The 19,806-nt window shown below is 44.0% G+C and overlaps 1 long non-coding RNA gene across 2 annotated transcripts in view; it reads left to right on the top strand.

The window, feature by feature from the left end:
- Positions 1 to 469: 469 nt before the first annotated feature.
- Positions 470 to 19,806, top strand: part of LOC133256923 (uncharacterized) — a 242,876-nt gene continuing 223,539 nt past the window's right edge. For both annotated transcript variants that reach the window (XR_009739336.1, XR_009739335.1), the window contains exon 1: positions 470 to 528. This is a non-coding gene — a long non-coding RNA (uncharacterized LOC133256923). The remainder of the gene's footprint in view (positions 529 to 19,806) is intronic.

Genomic DNA, 19,806 nt, shown 5'->3' with positions numbered 1-19,806 from the left:
AGTGAAGAGCACAGTTTTCCCCATCCTTTGAAGGATGTGAATACATGGGTACGTGTATAATCATCAGTTCAGTTGCTCAGTCGTGTCCGACTCTTTGTGACCTCATGGGCTGCAGCATGCATGTACAGCTTAATGACCTGATGACCTAGCCACAGGAGTCCTGCTGTGGTCAAAGCCTTCCCTGGTCACTCTTCTATCCAGGGTTGGGGAAAAACTGTATTTGAGGGCTGGAGGGAAACACCAAGGGTGCAGAATGGCACAGGAGTTCAGAAAGGCTCAGTTGACTGGGGTTCAAGTTCAGATTCAGCTCAGGTCTGTAATGTGCAAAACTCCTAATGTTCTCTGTGCCCAAGTTTCTTTATCTTTAAAACCAGAAAGATGAATTTGGACTCTGTTAGAGCTGATACTAGTAAGAAGGTAAATAACCCACATAGCCCATGATGCTTTCCTTTTTGCCTTGTTTTCCAGAAAGCTCAGAGCCAGATCGAATGTGAATTGAAGCCATTTTCCTTGCCCCCAGGTTTCCGGGTAAGTACTTTCCGTTGCATGGTTTTATGTTGATTATTATTTTAATGTGTGAATTGTGGATCAGTAAAGGCAATGATGAGGAGATGAGCTGGGCTTCCTGCTAATGCAGGGATGTGGGGGCTTTAGGCTTTGTCCCTTGGGATACCATGGGCAGGCAGGGATTCTTACCTCCTTTTAAAGTATTTCACTCTTGGTTTCGCATAAAAATTCCTGATACTTCATTTGGCCATTTTAGAAAATCTTTTCAGATAAGTTTGAAAATAGTCATTTAAAAATAAGATCTCAAGGACTTTGCTGGTGGTCCAGTGACCAAGACTCTGTGCTCCCAATGCAGGGGTCCTGGGTTCGATCTCTGATTAGGGAACTAGGTCCCACATGCCACAGCTAAAGATCCTGCAGGCCTCAGTGATCAAAGATCTCACCTGCTGCAACTAAGATCCAGCATAGCCAAATAAATAAACACTAAATAAATAAATAAGACCGCAGATCTTATTTGAAACTCACAACAGTCTCTGAGACTTGATCACAAAGCATCAGGCACACAGGGACATTAGTTGAACCTTGTTTTGTAAAAACAACACAACCTTAAAAACACTAAAAAACAAAGCCTAGAATAACAATGTATCTGTTTCAGTTAAGAAAGTCCTGAAAAATGAAGTGGGCTTTAGAGGAAAGAGTCGGACACGACTGAAGCAACTTAGCAGCAGCAGCAGATCAGGCAGCACAGGTCTTGAGGGCAACTTTGCAGGGTTTTGGGTTTGTTTCACTCCCAGGTCGACTGAGCCCCATCAGATGGGTCCACCCGCTCCCTGTCTCTGTCTGGTTCTGAGCTGCTCGCTAAGTGACAGCTCTTTCCCCTGCGAATATGAGTCTCACTTATGGCCACCACATGGTTCTCCTCAAGAGGACAGAGGGGCTGTGGAACCCACTTTGGAGATCAGAATTGGTGTTGCTGAGGCTCCTTGTTCTGCCTCTGTCCCTAAACTGGGAAAGGTCTCTCTCCTTGGTTCATTTCCTGCCTAAATTGACCAAAGAATCTAGCAAGGTTCCTGGGGCAGGGTCCTGGAGCTCCCCAAAGGGACCACCTCAGGGATTCCCTGGGTCCCTGATTGTAGGATTCCTGGATGGTGCTTCTGAGATACAGAAGGATCTGTTCTGCAATTGAGGAGAAAGGAGGAAGAAATAGGCTTCCGAGCAAATCTTTCAACCACTCTGCAAAGCAACTCCATCACTGTGAATTCTGGAAGGAGCTTGCTGTGGGTGAACAGGAGGGGCTGCTGCCAGTTTGCAGGTTTCCTCTAGTTCCAGGAGGTGACAGGGGCGGGGGAAGCAGCTGCCGGCTTTGGGTTTTCAACAATTCTCCTGTTCGGATGTAAAGGTTGAGTGTTCAGTGAAGAGGAGATAGGTGTTTTGATGACACAAGAAGAACTATAGGAGAATTCCTTTATAGCCCAGTAGAAGGGATGGGAAATAAGTTTGCTGGCCTCCCTTGACGAGCTTCTGTTTCTTTTCCTGAGTTAGAGACAGGCACAGGCTACAGTCAAGGCTGTGAGCTATGCTACTACTAATTTTAATTAAATAGAATTTCCTCTTATTTCTGTATTAATTGCTATTGATGGTATTTTTCAGCATCTTCCTTGCCAGTGGTCCCTCATTGGAGAGTCTTGTCTAAGTAGAACTGTACCTAAGCCATTTAGGCCCAAGCTGCCCAGCATTAACAGAAGAAAGCCTGCTTGCTACAGCAGTGCTTCAATGGTTGCTATCTTGCCTCCTCAGGAAACTGGGCAGCTTTTTCAAAATGCAAAGTCAGCTAAGTTGGTGCAGTGCTGAGATCCGATTAAGAAAGCTTTGCTTTTCCATTCTGTCTTTCAATGAAATGATTTTCAAAATCTTAACAGTTTCGATGCCAAAGGAGAAGGAACAAAGCCGAAGTTGACGGGGAACCAAATAATTTTCCAAAAACAGGGGCTACTTTTACAATGAAAGGGAAGATCAGTTTTGAATTGCTGCACTGGGGACAAAGTGGTGGGCTTCAGGGCTTCAGGGCTTCGAGTGTGAAGTGTGCAGAGGACCCTGGCCCTTGGAAGGAGCCAGATGTTCTGCAAGGTCCACTCAGCTCGGCTAAACTTGTCAGTCCCGCACCAGGGCTTCCTCCCTATGACTCCAGACCTCTGACCTGCTTTTCTTAGAGTGCTTACTTTAAAAAACCTTCAATCGTAAATTCTTTCTCTGCCCCTTTGAGAGGTAAATCTTCTCCCAGCCTCTCGCCAGGGTTCTAACCCAGGAATGTCTTTCTCAAGGACCTGGGAGTCACCCCTTTGAAATGAATCATCAGGAAACTTGGCCATGATTGTCTCCCAGTCTGTGTGGGCAGATAGGAATCATAACGTCCATAGGCACCAATTAGCAAACACAGATGGATGGCCTGATTACATCGACCAACCTCCCTGCTAACTTCCTCTAGTACTTTCCCACCAGCTCATCCCGGCACGTAGCAACTCTCCTGCTTGCCTTTATGTTCAGCCTCTCTCCCCTCTTGCAGCAAGAGTCTTGAATAAAATCTCCCTTGCCTGTTTAACTCTATCTAGTGCAATTTTCTTTGGCACTGTTCAATCTAAACCCTCTTTCTGAGACTCTGGAGTCAGGGCCACTCTCTGTGGAGGAACCTCTTCTCAGATGGAACAGCCCTGGGAGATGCCCCGCCCCCTACTTTCATTTCCGGTTGGAGGAACCTCCTTCCGGTCCGTCTGGTTGCCATCTGTAATCCTAAAGGTGCTCCCATCAGTATTTCCTTAGTAGAGAGGACACGGGGAAAGGAAAAGAAAGCCAGCATTTGGCTGCTCCTTGGGTCTGTTCTCCTTTTCTACAGTGGTCTCTCTGTTTTGTAATTTTCTTAAACAAACAAACAAAAAATCTTCTTTTGGGGAATTCGCTGGCATCCCAGTGGTTAGGACTCACTGCCAGGGTATGGGGTTTAATTTCTGGTGGAGAACTAAAATCCCACAAACCATGAGGTGTGGCCAAAAAATTTGTAATTCTTGGATGGGGAATAAATTAGAAATGTGCTCATTGGTCTGAGAGAGAACATTCCTTGAGTGGCTGTGTTGGGATTTGAGGAATGAATATTTTGATGGCTTTACTTAGAGAAATGTGTGGGCCACGTGGGGTCCACGTCCCACTGAGTGAGGTGCTGTAGCGCCTGGACTCAGGAGTCTGCCTACCTGGGCTGATTCTCCCCTCCACTACTTGATGTGTGACCATGGGTGAGTTGCCCACTTAGCACTCTGTGCCTCAGTTTCCTCACCTATAAAATCTGGGCCCATCCTAGGGTTGTCATGAGAGTTAAATGCGTACTTGTGAAATGCTTGGTACAGTGTACAGCATAAAGTAAACTTCCAATAAATGCTTAGGCATAATCATTGCAATAGGCACATTATTTTTTTCCCCTGAAAGGAAGCACATGCTGTTGTTACCAAATAATCTTTGGGGAGAAACAGAGTAGGGAAGGAGATACTGCCTTTTGATTTTGTGCTTTCTTGTACTGTTTCAACTTTTTAACTCTTTACTTCTTTTATTTAAAGATTTTGATTAACTATACATTTTTATGTTTTTGGTAAATTAAGTGAAATAGCCCATTGATAGGATGGGAAGAAATACTGGTCTACAAACAGGGCTTCAATAGATCTATGCCATTTCAGAGTAAAATTTATCAATTTTAAGTTAAAAAAAATGAAAAGTAAACATGTGAAACAAATGCTAGTTATTGCAAGTCCCTTCTCTTAAGTCCATTTGATTTGATTGACTTAAATTTACATAGTAATCCACCAGCATGACCGCTGGGAAAATGCTTAATGTGTTTCAGAGGTGAACTGCCATGCCTGGTGGCCCCATGATGTATTTTTGGGTGGAGGAAAACAATGTATTGTTTCAAACCTGATAACAGAATTTCTGCCAGAGTGGGATTGGCCTTTAGGAAAATTTACTGTTATCTTCCTTAGATATGAGGGCATGCTTCCCTCTGCTTTCCTGTACCCACTGGCTGAATCAGAAACCAAGAGAGATGGAAACTCCTTTTTTTTTTCAGAAGCTGGAACCATGTTAGACTCCCACAGGCAGCTGAGAAAGGAGGAGATGAGGTGCTCAGGATAGAGAAAAGCGAGGAAGTTGACCAGGGAGAGGTTCTTGGAGGAATGGTCAAGGGGGACTTTGGAACGAGGGTGTGTTTTCTCTTTTAAACACATTCTTATTTGCTTGCACCAGGTCATGGTTGTGGCATGCAGGATCTTTGATCTTCGTTGCAGCACTTGGGATCTTTAGTTGTGGCAAGAGAGCTGTTAGTTGCGGCATATGGGATCTAATTCCCCAACCAGGGATCGAACCTGCATGCAGGAGTGCAGAGTCTTCCTTGGACCACCAAGGAAGTCCCTGGAACGAGGGTGTCTGATTTGAAGTTATCCACTTTGCATCGGTGTCCCCCACAATGCCTGTTCCATGTAACTGCTCTTGTATAAGGGTTTTGGGGAAATGAAGGAAAGAAACTAGGGAGGAAAGAAAAGAATGGCCTTAAGAGGTCTGACTCAACTGAGATAATTATTCAGGGGGATGGAAACATTCAAACCTAGAGGAAATAATGAAACCTCTTGGAGAGATATTGGGAATGTTTGGTTTCCCACTGTGTGGGGACGAGGAGGGTGTAGCCATTTCTTCTAGTAGCATGGCAGAAACTTTCAATTGTCCCCCAACATCTGTTCTTGCTTTTAACCTGGAACTCCCTTAGTGTCATCACGGCACATGACTACCCTACTCAAGACTGCATTTGTTTTGCAGCTGGATGAGTCCTGTTGACCAGGCTTCTTGCCAGTGGAAGACAAACAGAATGTGCAAACATGTAATTTCCATCTACTCCCTTGATGGAAAATGACTTATCTCTCATTTCCTCTTTTCCTCCTTCCATGACCTAGAACATGGAAGTAGCAGTAAGTCCATTTGACCACAAGATAAGGACAGTGTCTAAGAGTCTTGTCGTAGCCTATGATTGCAGGACCTCCCTTTCTGGAGTTCTGATTCAGTAGGGTTGAGGTGGGGACATGAGGATTTACATTTCTAACAAGCTCTTGGGTGATGCTGATAGTGCTGGTCCAGGGGCCACAGAGGATGGGAGAACAGCAAAGTAGGAGCCTGGGTCCCTGATGTTCTTGTGGAGCAGAGTCACCCAAGCCACTGAGTTATGTCTGGATTGTTACCGTAAGAGTCGAGTGAACTTCTGCCTTTTTGGAGCTACAGTGTTTTGGTATCTCTCCCTTTTTAAAGCACTTGTACTTGTATCTTAATACAAATATTACAGGTAAGGGTAATGTTGTATGGCTGGAAGACTTGGGGATACTGGGCTCCTGGCTCTTAAGTTCAACATGGGTGATTTTTATTTGGAAAAGTAATAAAACAAAGGTAATTACTTGTTTAATGACATAATGACTTCTTTTATGAGAGTATAACAGGTAGGCAGTGGGCTGAAAACATTCTTTCCACATCTGCATCATTGCTTATTTTCTTGCCTTGGGAAAAATGTAAACCCTTGTATGCCCTTGTGTTCTCATTTAAGTAGGGCATGCAATTTCAGTGCTGTTGTTCAAAGAGAGTTACGTTGTCTTAGAAGTCGTTGGAAAGTCAAGCATTTCCTTTTATGTACTTGTTAACATGAACATAGGGATAATGGTTCAGTTCAGTTCAGTTACTCAGTCATGTCTGACTCTTTGTGACTTCGTGGACTGCAGCATACCAGGCTTCCCTGCCCATCACTAACTCCCAGAGTTTGCTCAAACTCATGTCCATTGAGTCACTGATGCCATCCAACCAGCTCATCCTCTGTCATCCCCTTCTCCTTCTGGCTTCAATCTTTCCCAGCATCAGGGTCTTTTCCAATGAGTCGTTTCTTCGCATCAGGTGACCAAAGTATTGGTAGCAATAATAATGACCTTTGCTGAATGCTTACTAGGTATCAGGTACTATGTACTCTCTATGCATTATGTCATTTATTCTTATAGTGACCCTATGAGGAAGCATAACTATAAGCTCCATTTTGCAGATGAAATTGAGGCTTGTGCTATCTGTGTGTGTGTGCTTAGTTGATCGATCGTGTTCAACTCCTTGTGGCCCCATGTACTGCAGCCCACCAGCCTCCTCTGTCCATGGAATTTTCCAGGCAAGAATGCTGGAGTGGGTTGCTATTCTCTACTCCAGGGGATTTTCTTGACCCAGGGATCAAATGCATATCTCTTGCAAGGGCTCAAATAACAGGTCAGATTCCATTCCACATTTGCCAGATCCTAAAGACCATGAGCTTAACCTTGGCAATATTCTCTCCCTCCCTGGTGAAAGACCATTCTCAGATGGTTTTCAGGCTCAGTGTATCAGGCCTAACATTTGTTACCAATTGGGTTCTAGTTAGTGTATATATATTTTCAAATGCAGATATTTTATTATTTCTTCTTTGAGCAGTGGCACCTACCTTGCATAGACTGCTCTGGTTTTAGGAAACTGCTGTGGGAACTGTTAGTTGGAAGTGAGAAAAGGGCATGGAGTTTAAATAAATGTATATGTATGAATGATTCACCTTGTAGCATAGTAGAGAGTAACATAACATTGTAAATCAATGATACTTCAATTAAAAAAAAGATTCACACTTAGGTCTCGATACATTAAAAAAAAAAGAAAAAGTGACAAATGGTTTTGTGTTGCCTGGATTTAAGGCTGTGAGAATTTGCAGCTATGCAAGGTGTGGGATTCCAATACGGTGTTGGGCTTCGTAAGTAATCACTTGTCTATGGGGGCAACAGTGAGGGGCCACTTTTGACAGCGATTTCAGGCAGGGACCATGGTAGTTTTCAAAATCATATGCCTCTGGAGCACAACCAGACTCCAACAACACAGGCCAGACTGAATGGGAAGCTCTCACCACCATCAGTACAAATCCGTACATTTCTATGGAGGTCCCTCTTGGTTCTGGGCTTGTGGCTGCTTCTTAGAATTGATATTCTCTTCTTGGTATTCTCCTCAGCCTCCTGTCATTGCTTCAAAATTTGGCTGTTCTTTTTCCCATTTTTCCCTTAGTCTGTCTGTATCATAGTAAAACAATTATTGAATTAATTCATCAACACTCCATTAATTGATTAATTCTATTCTTACTTTAACAGGATTATTAGGATCGAGCATTGCCTAGAGCAGAGTATATCTTTAACTATACACAGACCCTAGGGATGAACACATTTTTGCATGATTTCAAAACTGTGAATCATTCTTCCTAAATGTGTTGATTAATCATTTGTGATAAACTGTAGGCCCATAACATCCTGTCTTTGACTTAATTCTATTCTGTATATTTCAAGGCCTTGGTGTGGGGATAAGTAAACTTTTTCAGGGCCAGATAGTAAATATTTTTGAGACCATATGGTCTCTGTTGTACCTATTTAACTTAGGTGTTGTAGTGGGAAAGTAGCCACACACATGGGTAAAGAAATGAACATGGCTGTGTTCCAATAAAACTTTATTGTAACAAGTGGTGGGACAGATGTGGCCCATGGGTTATATATTTGCCTACCCCTGATTTAGATGAAGATAACAATTTATTCAGTGAGCATTGAAGAGGACTTACAGCTGCTGAGAAAAGTTAGGGGAGGAAGAAGTAGCTGAATAGATAGGGAAGCCTGGCATGCTGCAATCCATGGGATCGCAAACAGTCAGAGTGACTGAATTGAACTGAAGTAGTTGAACCGTGGTTTACGGGACTAAGATTAAAGCCTTGACTTCCTGGCCTCTACTTAAGATAACAAGATTAAATATGATAGGTTCAAAAGATGACCTTGAGTATATAGGATGGGAGTCAACTTGCTGGGAGGGAATTTGCATGAAAAATTCCTGAGTTGCTACTTTGCCTTAAAGTGGGAGGCCTTGCCTGCTAAAAGAGATGACCATCGTGGGCCGTATTGAAGGTTGACCGAGTGTAGATCAGTGATGTTCCAGTCCTGCTGGGTTGTTTGTGGGTCATATCAAACCTGGAGTGGGGCTGCAATTTGGATTCCTCATTTTGAGGGTCTATTGATAAATTAAAGTGCATCTGTTAATTTTTTTATTTTTAAAAACTACTTATTTGAGCCGAGTCTTAGTTGCAGCATGGGGGATCTTTAGTTGTGGCATGTGAACAATTCGTTGTAGCATGTGGGATCTAGTTCCCTGACCAGGAATCGAACAGGGGAATCCCCTACATTGGGAGCGAGGAGTCTTAGCTGGACCCCCAGGGAAGTGGATCTGAAGAGGGGGACCAAGATTATTAGGGACCAGGACATCATTGTCTATGGGGAATCATGAACTGAACTGGTTGTCTTTAGTCAGGAAAGGAGTAGGACTTGTATTTGGCTTAAGGGCCGTGGCACTTGCACACAGCAGCCACACAATCAGTACTTGACTGAACAATGTGCAGAGAGGTGTCAGGCCTGGGATAAAGACGAACTTTCTAGCAGCCAGAGTTGTCTGTCAATGCAGTGGCCACTTTGGTTACTTCCAAGCCTATGGAAAGTGCCGGGCACCATAGTGTTACTGGGAGGCACTAACATTTCCCTGTGTAGGAGGGAAACCAAATTTTTTGATATTCTAACAAAATGGGCTTTAAACGAAGATAAAAGTGAGTGAGGCCAGATGGGTGATTTTTATTGTTTGTAAAATCCAATAAAAATATTCTCTGTAGTGTACAGTGTCTTTGGCTGAGCAGGCATTCAAGTATTGAGGGGAATAATAAACGTTATTTTGAACGAATTGCTTGTATCATTCAATAGGGAAGAGGGAGAGACAATAACGTAAGTACTTGCAGATTTGCCAGGTGGTCAATGCCACGTGGAGTCGTTACCAAGGCCTTTCAAGGATGGAGGGCGATTCAGAAATGTGGAGCTTTATTAGGGGCTCTAAAAGAATAGTGCAGTCCTCCCTGTTACAGAACAAACTGTCTTTCTGGTCTGTTACCCTCTGGGTCAACTTGTGGAGCATTTGCTGTGTGGCAAGAATAGGTCCACACACAGTGTGCATTGATTTGTTTATCTTGCTTACAGCAGAAGTTCTTAACCAATGGTGACTTTGCCCTCACAGGGGACATTTGGTAATATCTGGAAATGTTTTGGTCTTCATAACTGAGGGAGGGGACTGGAATCCAGGGATTGGAGGCCAGGGACAGTGTTGTATACTCTAGAATGCACAGGACGGCTCTTCACAACATAGAATTATCTAGGCCCAAATGCTCATAATGTTGACATTGAGACACCTTGTTTTATTAGGACAGCAGCTGCTAGTATCATACCCCTTTAACAGACAGGGAAACTCAGGAGCTAAGTGACTAGTCCAAGGTCCTCCAGAGCTAGAAAACTGGATAATCACTGTTCTGTCTTGCCTCTTTGCTTATTTAATGATTTTATAATGTGTGTAGCCTCTAGGAAGTACTGTGTGTGGTTGGTTCTTGGAACCAGCATGAAAATGGGCTGTTTTCATTTTCAACTTTATACTTAAGAGATATAAAAATTCTTAGCAAGTAACTCAGTTCTCTCCTGATGAGTTTGTTTAGAAAAGTCAGACCAAAGGCCCTAAGAGGCTCTAGAGACCTGGGAAGAGAGGGCACAATCCATTTTCCTCATTGTCTATGGTACCCTTTTAGTGGGAGACGGCAGAAAAGTTTCCTGTTACCTGTGTAGGGAAGTTCAGGTGATCTTAAGAAATAGATAAAAATTTTTTTTTTTTTTTTCCTTCTCGCTGTGGTCCCCAATCCTGACACAACTCCCTGGCCAGGGATATGAATTTCTTCTATAAGTAGCTTGTAGCGGTAAAGTGTCCTAAGGTGCAGATGTGTTATCTGGAAGGGCTAACCTAAAGTAAGTTTCTACATTTGTTCTAGAGATCCCTCAGGATTCTTAGGAAAGGACAGAGGACAGGGGATTTCAGTGGAGAGAAAAGAAAAAGGGAAAGACAAGCATCATTTACTACAGAGGAAGGGTTCCTTTGGCTGGGGCTTCGGAAAGAATGGACATGGAACCATTTGCTTACTGAATTGGTAGGAAACTGCCCTTGTCTTCTTTCTCCATCTTCAGTTCTCCTGCTGCTTTGGCTCCTTCTAGAGGCAGTCTCAGAGACTATGTATGTGATGTGCATAGAGTGTGTGATTGACCTTTGAGACACTGATACCCAGTGCAGAGCCTGGCATGATTTTATTGATGCATCCATCCAACTGGTCTTTAATGAGTGCTTTGCACAGATCCTGGTTCCTGAATTCCAAAGGTTTAAAATCATGTCTAGGAACCACGTAAGTAAAATGAAGGCCTCACAGTATGGAGAGTGCTCAGACCAAAGTATACACAGGGGGCTTTGGGGGCTTCTAGGTCAGACTTGGATGGGGAGTGATTAGGGAAGGTCTCCTGGAGTAGAAGTTTCTTGAGTTGATTTTCAAAGGCTCAGATTTAGTTAGCTAGTAAAAGAAGTGATGGAAATTATCTCACCCCAATGGAATAGCATGTTCAAGGGTACAGAAAAGGAAACCTTGAGAGTGAAAGAGAATTATGAGGTTCAGCCATGTGAGTGTGGGGGAGGGATGGGAATGAGCCAGGGATGTGGGCAGTAGCCACGTCAATAAGAACCTTTGTGCCACGTGAAGGGCTTTGAACGTGGACCTGAAAGCCACTGAGGGCTGACATTGCGCTTTCAAAAGTGCCCTCTGGCAGCTGCCAGCAGAGTGCGTTGGAGAGGGGCCAGACTGGCAGTAGGAAATGGCGCTGCGAGCTTTTGTTACATTTTAGTTCGGAAAAGCACAAAGCACTGAGTTCATGACTCAACAGGAGCAGTGGCTAGGTAGGGACTGATTTGAGAAATACTCTGAAGTAGAATCTGCGTGGTTGATGAGTGCTTCTCTGCAGATGACAGGAGTGCACTTTCTAACTCCCTCTGAAGTTGGGTGTGGCCTTGTGACTTGCTGTGGCTAGTGAAATATGAATGGAAGTGCTTTTATGGTGTCTCATCAGAGATTGTGCTGAAATGAGATTGTTGATAAAATTTTTTTAAATGAAACATTTTAGCAGAATAGGAGATCAAACCAGTCAACCCAAAGGATATAAACCCTGAATATTCATTGGAAGGACTGATGCTGAAGCTGAAACTTCAATACTCTGGTCACCTGATCTGAAGAGCCGGCTCATTGGAAAAGACCCTGATGCTGGGAAAGACTGAGGGTAGGAGGGAAAGGGTCAACAGGATGAGATGTAGGATGGCATCACTGACTCAGCGGGCATGAGTTTGGACAAACTCTGGGATATAGTGAAGGGCAGGGAAGCCTGGTGTGCTGTATGTAGTTCATGGGGTCACAAAGAGTTGGACATGACTTAGAGACTGAACAACAACAATGAAATAAAAACAACCCAGGAATAGAGATCTTATGTTTAAATGCTCTGCAACCAGAAGACAAGAATGAAAAAGACCAGCCCTCCTGGATACATTCATAATCAGAATGAACCCTTGTGGTTTTGTTTTTCTATGGATCTTTTAGCATTTACTTCCTGTATTTGTCTAAATCTTAACTGGAGATACTCTGCAGTACAAAGTCACACACATACACACATTCTCTTTCCATTCAAGCCAGGATATAATGTTCTAAAAGCTTTCAAAGAGAATAGGACTGGAACTTCCCCGGTGTCCAGTGACTAAGACTCTGAGTTCCCAGTGCAGGGGGACTGATTCAATCCCTGGTCGTGGAACTGGATCCCACATGCCATGACATGAAGTTCACATGCGGCAACTAAAAATCGTGTGTGGTGCAACTCAAGAGCCCGCATGTAGCAATGAAGATTGAAGATCCCAAGTGCCGCAACTAAGACTTTGTGCAGGCAAGTCAGTAAATGTTTAGAAAAAGAGAGAGACTAAGACAGTTTCACTTGGGTGTGGATCTGCAGTGATGAAGGGGCATATACTAAATGATCGAAGTTGTTGACTTCTAGTGTTTCTTCTCTCCCAGTGGTTCAAGGTGTGGTGTTGCAGTCAGCTCGGCAGCATTCATGTTCTAATGAATGAGGGCTGACTTTATTTGCATCTTTCCTTTTTTCTCTTCCACATGATTGTCCCTGCCCAGTCACTTCATTGCTAACTGGACTGTTGTGGCAGAGAAAGAAGATCTGGCTGAATTAAGTTGATTTACCTGTTCCCCAGAACTGGTGGAAGAGATTGAAAAATGACCTGGAGAACAGTCTCCACATTTAAAAAATTCAGATTATTCTCTTTCTTAGCTGGAAAGAGCAATGTGGTGAGTTTTGACTTCCCAAGTAGTTATTCCATAAGTTGTGGAATATGTCATCTTGAACCTACTGCTGGAGAAGTACTGTAGAGCTTTTGATGGCTCATAAAATGAGATGAGTCTTCATGGCGCAGGGAGAGGCTGTCTGGGATACCTGGTCTGGCAGGAAAGAAAGAAAACAAAGGAAGCCTCTCAGTCATGTCCAACTCTTTGTGACCCCATGGACTATAGCCTGCCAGGCTCCACTGTCTATGGGATTCTCGAGTCTCCGTGAGCAGTGGCCAGACCTGCGGTCACGCTGACGCCTCGCTACACGGCCCCGGGGCCCGGAGCGGCCAGAGCAGCTCGCACGCTGACTCCAGCCCGGCTCCCGCTCCGGGCTCTGCCAGCGGGCGGGTGAGCGCAGCACGGCCCGGGCCGGGGGGATGTCGCGGCGTAAAAAATTTATTAAAAAAGAATATTAGAGTGGTTTGCCATGTCCTTCTCCAGGGGATCTTCCCAACACAGGAACTGAATCTGTATCTCCTGCATTGGCAGGTAGATTCTTTAACACCAATGCCACCTGGGCTTCCTGGTAGGAAATGGTCTTTGCAAAAATTCTCTTCTGCCATCCTTTCCTACCAACTGCCAAGATTTAAAGTCACCAGCAGACAGAGAGATGAGCTCTGGAAGTCTCATTCATTACCGAGATTCAAAGGTACTAAAATAACCACAAAGAAATGAGATTCCTTCTTCAGATTGCCAGAGGAGGAAGTGAATGATCTGTGACTCAGAGGTATCTCTTTCAGTTAATCATCAGATAAATCCCTATTTATCATCATGAAACAGGGAAGAAAAATGATATATGTGACATGGAAGGGAGGGAAATAGGCTGCGTGTTTCTACATGGGGTTGCTGAGACAGGAGTCCTGAGTTTTAAAGATGTAGCACCTGCATGCAAAAGGCAGGAATGACAAATGTGTCTGAATCATTGGTTAACAAAGCTGGCCTCGCTTGGCTGATGGCCATCTGCTGGTCTCTGCCCTTTCTCATCTGTTTCACAGGTTCATTGCCTGTAGGGAAACATTGCTTAGCTTAGAACCCTGTTCCGGTCTTGCCTAATGCTTTGATAAATCACAAGAACCTTGGAATCAGCAGAAGGTGACTAGCAGAAATCTCTTTTCTGCCCTCTGTCCTGCATCTGAGTTCCCTAGAAAGCTGGCTCTACCTTGGCTAGACTAAGACAGGAATGTTCTTTCCCAACAAGGTGGGAAACAGGGAATGCAGCTCTGAATTTCAAATGAGCAGGGTCCCCTGGCTTACCATGTCTACTTCAACAAGCCCTAGAGAAACAAACGACAATTGTGCTCATTTCTGGGAACCCTCATAATACTTGGCAGAAAAATTCTTTCTTGGTGGCCCTGCATGAAAGTATGTGTCCTTGGTTCTTTTGACAAGGCATTATTCTATGTCTTTAAATATAACTGTTATTCTTACAGTTTCATTGTTGTTGTTTTTCAGTCGCTAAGTCATGTCTGACTCTTTGCAATCCCATGAACTGTAGCATGCCAGCCTTCCCTGTCCTTCATTATCTACCAGAGTTTGCCCAAACTCATGTCCATTGAGTCAGTGATGCTATCCAACCATTTCATCCTCTGTTGACCCCTTTATCTCCTGCCCTCAGTCTTTCCCAACATCAGGATCTTTTCCAATAAGTCAGCTCTTCACATCAGGTGGGCAAAGTATTGGAGCTTTAGCTTCAGCATCAGTCTTTCCAATGAATATTCAGGGTTGATTTCCTTTAGAGTTGATATAACCTGAGGCAATAATTAAAGAGCATATATGGTTGTGATTTGTGATCCTGACCAGTGGTCTTTCCCTTTGTAACCTGACTTTTGGGTGGTGGAGGAGGTCTCTTTGTGATCTATAGCAGCCATTGTGAACCTCGTCTTGCCTCCACTGTGGTTCTCCAACGGGTTGATCTCACTCCTTGTGGCTACTGCTGCGGCTCATTTACTGCTGTGTTATATGCAGTTGGTCCTCTCTGTGCTCGGTTTTCACATTTGCAAATTCAGTCAACTTCAGTTTCAACTGCAGTTGGTTGAATCTGTGGATGTGAAACTTAAGAATATGGAGGCCCAACTATATTCATTGTATTCCTCCATTTTATGTAAGTGACTTGAGCGTCCATGGATTTTGGCCTCCTTGGGGGCTCCTGGAATCAATTCCCCGTATTTGGGAGGACTAAGGGAGGACTGTGCATCCTTTGTGGAGGGTGGTGGTTTGAGGATACTCAAGATGAATCACTAACGGTAAACTCCCAATAGCAAAATTATAAAGATGTCAGTGGAAATGGAAAAGAATCAATAGACTTGGTGACTGAACGGCTTTCGGTCATTTGTGGAACTGGAGTTCTATGTAGGCAAACTAAGGAGGAGCCTAACTGTGTAAAAAAGGCAAGAAGAGAAAATAAAGAAAGGGGTAGGTCAGAAGAAGAAACTCAGGGGAAGGAGATTATTTGAGGCACGGTGGAAAAGGTGATTTCTGATCTAAAATGGCTGTAGAATTGGTGAGTTGGCAATGAAGGCAGTCAATTTTGGGGGTCTGTTTGGTAGGCAGTTGGAAATTCTAGAAGGAACAGATTCAGAAGTGAGGTCAGTACCAGTGAGATAGGTTTAAAAGTATTTCATGTTGATACGGTAATAGTTAGGCCCAAGCGAGTAGATATGATTGCACAGAGAGAAGTATGCATGGAAAAGGACATATTGATAGCTTATGGTGAACAGCATTGGATTCGTGATTTCCGAAGAAGATTTAACCTTGGGACCAGGGACCAAGCTTGATCACTCAAGAGCTTTTGCATAGCAGAGTTTTATTACAGGATGAAAAGGAACAGAAAAAGCTTCTGACAGACATCGGAGGGGTGATGGAGAGTGCCCCCCTCACTAGTGTTAGCAAGGGAGTTATATACTTTTTAAATTAGTTATTACAGTAAATCAAAAGAGTGTCTCAAGGTTGTAAAAACCCTACCAGATCCACTCTCATAATATACATTCTAAGATATCAGGATTAATCAGAAGGTTTTCAGGAAGGAGAAGCTGTCCTCAAGCAGGATACATTGTTGTTATATAATCCCTAGTACAGAGCTTAAACTGAGTTGTTTGTTGTGTAATCATCAGTTCTGGGCTTAAAGGAAAAAACATTTTATGTAATTAAGGAATGTAGAGAGAAAAAAAAAGTTTGTCCTTTCCTCCTCCTTGAGAATTCCAGATCCCTATCTCCTCCTTGAGAACTCCAGACCCCTTTCTCCTCCTCAGGGAACCCTGGGCTTCTTATCAACCTGCCTAGAAACTGACTCTCTCATCCACCCCACTCCCCACCCCGCTTTTTAGGAGAATTATGTTGCCAAGGGAAAGGGCCATCGTTCTTGTTCCATTACTACTTCCTGTTGTGATGGGGCATTGTCCGTAAATTGCTGAGGCAACATATTCTCCTAACCCTCATATTGAGGGTCTCTGATCCAGGGGCCCCAAGTAATAGTTGGAGGAGTCTGTGGCCCTTGTAGGAGGCTGAACAACCATTAGTAACTTAAAAGCTTTCAAATGCTTAGAAACAAATCCAGTTACACAGTTACAGATGCAGGGAGCAAACAGTAAAAACAGAACAATTAGAATTTTTACGATTAAGATAGTTTTCCACCATGGGGAGCTAGTTAACGTTTCCCAAAGTGAGGTGAGTGAGGCTTCAGGAGAATCCATAGCCTGAATCATCTTGTTCATGTGTTTAGTAAAGTGAAAGGGAATGAATATCGAAGCCAGATAATCATACAAGTGAAATACATATTTTGCCCAATGAGTTTTAAGGTGTGGCAGGTTAGTAGGCTTCTCTGGAAGTTCTGAAAATATGAAGCCAAGAGTAAAAGCTAGACCTAGGGTGTGTCTACCTATCCAGCTAGGGGAAAGTCATGCTTATAGGTAAGAGCCACACATCCAGTAGATCCCGTTTAGTGCAAGCCAGCATGACTGAGGGATCCAGTCCCAATCAGTGCCTGGCCAGGCAAAAGGAGGACCTGGACTGGAACTGGAAAACACAGGGATGATTACATTGCGTATTTCTTGAGGCAAAAATCCCAATTGTTTCTAATCGTTATAATTAAGTTGTTGGCTAACTTCTGGGGATGGCTCTATTTGTTCCCTGCATATGGGAGCATTAGATAGTAGGCGTCCCTTTTTGGGAGTTAGCCATATGACCTCATCCCATATTTGATAAACATCAGGTAGAAAACCACCAGATCTAGACCCATCTACCTTCTTTTGTGCACCAAAATAGTTATTAAACCAAGATAATGTATAATCAAAGTTGAAAGTCACATTATGTCCATAGTTAAGGTACAATATGTTATACCAGTCCATCTTAGGATTGTTAGATGTCATCACAGAGTTGAAGAAAGTCCTTTCCTTGAAGCAGAAAATCCATCATGGGAAGTCTTCAATTGATGAGGAGAGGAGTGCTCCGCAGACCCAGCAATTAGACTGATTGTGGAATGCAGCATAGGAATGAGTCCAGGACAGGAAGGCACCGTCTTGTGGGTCAAACGACAGACTCAGGACTTTTGGAGTTACCAGAAGCAAGCCCACCTAGATTCTCAGGCCCATCTCAGTTCCTGGCTCAAACAGCGGCTTGTTTGACACAGGCTGGGTCAGGAGTTAACCTCCTGGTAATGTCTGTTGAAAAGCTAAAAGCTGAGTCACATAGTTAATTTTAAGCCTTCAGGATCTATGACAATATCTGTGCACAAAAACAGTCTGTCATAGAAACACCCCTTTCTTCTTAGGGGCAGTTTGAGCCCTCATTAAAGCTATAGGTAAAACTTTAAACCAACTGTCTTGTGTTTCCTGAGTTAGCTTACGCAGATGTCTCTTAATAATGTCATTAGCTTTTTTTCTACCTTTGCCAAAGATTGGGGTCTTCAGGAACAGTGTAAGTGATATTCTATTCCTAGAGCTTTCAACACCCCTTGAGTTAACAACAGCTTTGAAAGTGGAGCATTGTTGCTCTAAAGAGTTTAAGATCACACTTACATCATGAGAAGTCAGTACGGTAAGATTTTGCCCATTCATTAACCTCTGGCTTTAGTGGATACTGTTTTTGATGTGAAAATAGGTGAGGGTCATTGAGCTTGATAAAGACAGGAACAACATTTTGTGCTCAACCCACAGTTTTTCCATCAGTCCACACTCTAGGATTTACAGTTTGTTCCATTAAAAAGAGCTGGTTCCATATTCATGAAAACAGAGGCCTAGACCTTGTTGGGTATATACCTCCCCAGAAGGGGTGAGGGAGACTATAGCATGATTAGAAACTCGTGAGAAAACAGCACAGAGTCCCAGTTGCCACTTAAAGGATGACTGACATAATGTGAGAGTTGGACTGTGAAGAAAGCTGAGCGCCGAAGAATTGATGCTTTTGAACTGTGGTGTTGGAGAAGACTCTTGAGAGTCCCTTGGACTGCAAGGAGATCCAACCAGTCCATCCTGAAGGTGATCAGTCCTGGGTGTTCTTTGGAAGGACTGATGCTAAAGCTGAAACTCCAATACTTTGGCCACCTCATGCGAAGTGTTGACTCATTGGAAAAGACCCTGATGCTGGGAGGGATTGGGGGCAGGAGGAGAAGGAGACAATTGAGGATGAGATGGCTGGATGGCATCACCAACTCGATGGACATGAGTTTGAATGATCTCTGGGAGTTGGTGATGGACAGGGAGGCCTGGCGTGCTGCAATTCATGGGGTCGCAAAGAGTCGGACATGACTGAGGGACTGAACTGAACTGAACTCAACTGACATAATAATGTTTGGCTCATCCAGACAATCCCATTACAGTAGTGGATTGGGAGGGAAGTGGGTCAGGGGCTTCGGTGAGCACAGAGAAAGTTGCCCCGGTGTCCAAAAGAAATCTACTGGTTGACCCCCCCACAGTTATTAAAACCTGGGGTTCCTCAGGTGTAATTAGGACGGGAACTTGTGTGGGGACCCCCGGGCACCTTCAGTCCAGATTGTCTTGAGAGTCTGACCCCTGGATCTATACCTCGGATGGCAGTCTCTTCTCCAGTATGGTCCTTTGCAGATCAGACCTGGAGCCAGGGGGTGGCTTAGATGCCTGAGGGCAATCCCACTTGAGATGCCCCTCCTTTCTACAGTAATAACAAGTCCATCTCAGCTGGGTTCCTCTGGGCATTTTTCCTCAGGCTGTTTCAGAGCAGATCTAACAGCCATTGTTGGGGCTTCAGTCTTTTGCCTGATTCTTTTTTGCCTCTTATTTTCCTCCTTATATTCTCCACCACAATATACCATCTGAGCCAGCTGTAACAGTTTTTCAAAAGACTGATTTGGTCCAAACGCCTGTTTTCGTAACTTACAGCAGGTATCTGGAGGTGACTGAGTGAGAAATCTATCTTTTAAGATCATTCCTCCTTCTGCACTTTCAAGAATGACATCAGTAAGTTTGTGGAGAGCCTCCCGTAGTCTATACTAGGAGTTTATCAGGAGTTTCCTTCTGTCTCTGTTCGATGTCAGCAAACTTAACATAGTTTAAAGTCTTAGCATGTGCTCGCTTGAGTCCTTCAAGAATACATCTGACAAAGTGGCTCTGTTATAGGAACTGCTTGGCTCCTAGTAGGAAGGAGGGCTAGTTCCCTCTTTCCCCTTATCTCATGTTCAAGCCATTCATCTCCAAAAGTAGCAGCTTCCTCCAAAACTCGAGTTCTTGAGTCAGGAGTCAGCGTCTGTCCCAAGACATGCATTCAGTTCTGTTCAGTTCAGTCGCTCAGTCGTGTCTGACTCTTTGCGACCCCATGAATTGCAGCACCCCAGTCCTCCCTGTCCATCACCATCTCCCGGAGTTCACTCAAACTCATGTCCACTGAGTCGGTGATGCCATCCAGCCATCTCATCCTCTGTCGTCCCCTTTTCCTCCTGCCTCCAATCCCTCCCA

This window comes from Bos javanicus, chromosome 11 (assembly GCF_032452875.1).
Source record: "Bos javanicus breed banteng chromosome 11, ARS-OSU_banteng_1.0, whole genome shotgun sequence".
NCBI classification, from domain to species: domain Eukaryota; kingdom Metazoa; phylum Chordata; class Mammalia; order Artiodactyla; family Bovidae; genus Bos; species Bos javanicus.
This window is presented reverse-complemented; position numbering and strand designations above follow the sequence as displayed.